The sequence below is a fragment of the Peromyscus leucopus genome, chromosome 22, assembly GCF_004664715.2.
Source record: "Peromyscus leucopus breed LL Stock chromosome 22, UCI_PerLeu_2.1, whole genome shotgun sequence".
In the NCBI taxonomy this organism is placed as follows: Eukaryota; Metazoa; Chordata; class Mammalia; order Rodentia; family Cricetidae; genus Peromyscus; species Peromyscus leucopus.
This window is the reverse complement of record NC_051081.1, coordinates 46,716,225-46,717,936: the sequence shown is the minus strand read 5'-3', so window position 1 is coordinate 46,717,936 and position 1,712 is coordinate 46,716,225.

The following is a 1,712-nucleotide window of genomic DNA, read 5'->3' as shown; positions in this document are numbered from 1 at the left end:
GAATAGTGTTTTGTTTTTGTTTCTGTATTTCACACAGAGAAAATGAACACATTTGCAGTAGACTAGAGTCAATGGAGAGGCTCCTAATTGGATGGAGTGTTGAGAATAAGACACTGAGTGCTCAGCCCAAAAGGGAACATCTATGTCAATACAACCATGCTCAAGGCTCCGGGATCACTCCAGAAGAGAAACAGAAGGAACACAGGAGTTGGAGGCTGGAGAAGGGTGCGGTTAAATATGGTCCTTTGGGCAGGGCTAAGGAAATCAACCTCATAGCAGCCATGGTTATCTGCATATGACCCATATAGATCAAGCCAGCCAAAATTCTGGCATATGGGAGAGATGATCGCTGGGCCCAAACTCATACCACAGAGTCATTAGCAGAAGATATCTGGTGAGATTTTTAAAGATGATGTCACTGGTAGGTTTTCCAAGTGCCAGTGGATGATCCCACAACCAAGTATAAGCGGGAGTCCTAACTGAACTTGATGTGTTAGAAAAAAAAGACATAGAAATAGGAGAAGGTGTGTTAATAAGCACAAGGGAGAGAAAGGGAGTAAGTAAGTGGTAGACATGATCACATTCCATGTGTACATATATGGCATTCTAAAAAAAAGAAAAAATAAACCCATAAAAACATCATCCACCCAATAAACAATAATAGTGATTTTGGAAACTAGTGTGAATGGGGATTATTGTTTCATGGATAAGTTTGTTTAAAACTTGATATAGCTACATAATCAATGAGATTAGAAAAAAAAACATATATAATATTATAATATGTAATATTATAACATATATAAAGACAACCATGAATATGGGAAAGGATATTATATGTTATTTTTCTATTGCTACAATAAATACTATGAACAAAGCTAATTAGATTTGTTTTTCTTTTGCTATGGCTTGACGAGTCATGCAGCACATGCCCAAAGCAGGAAGCTGAGAGATCACATCTCAACCACACAGATGAAGCAGAGAAAACAAGCAGAATGTGCAGCAATGCTATAAACCATCAGTGCACAAAGTCAGTAGTTCTTCCAGCAAACCTGCACCATCTAAGGGTTCCATTACTACCCAGAATAGGACTACCAACCAAGGAGCAAGTGTTTAAATACCTGCGACTATGGGGGCATGTCTCATTCAAACAAAAGATGCCAAAACAGGTGTGTGTTCCAAACAACGAGAAACATGCTTTTGACCACAGTGTTTTCCAAGGTGCTGTTTGTAGACTGGTAGCACCAGTGTCATTTAGGAATCTTTTAGAAGTTTGAAATCCTTTGGATATGTACAGTGGTCAGTGATTGGATAAGAGTTCCATGTGATATTGGTTCACATTAATATTTGGTAATTATTAATGAGTCACCAGGAGAAAGATAATGAGAAGTCAGGTATGAGTTGACATCAAAAAAGTTCTCATATGATGCCATATATTTCCTGGGTTAAGGAGGAGACACTGTCCAATGGTATAAAGCACAACATTGATGGACCTCATTTAAGGAGTAAAGATGTTTCATGCAGAGAAAAACTGACCTGAAATTATGTACAGTGGCTACTCACTGAACCAAGGCTGGTTTGAAGTTGATAATCACTCATCAATAGTGGTATTAACAGGAACCATTGTGGGAAGATGTCCTATACTCCTAAAGATGACAGGTGGATGTGTGGAGGAAGCATGTTGCTGCCTATTGATGTAATGAAGGTCTGTGGCG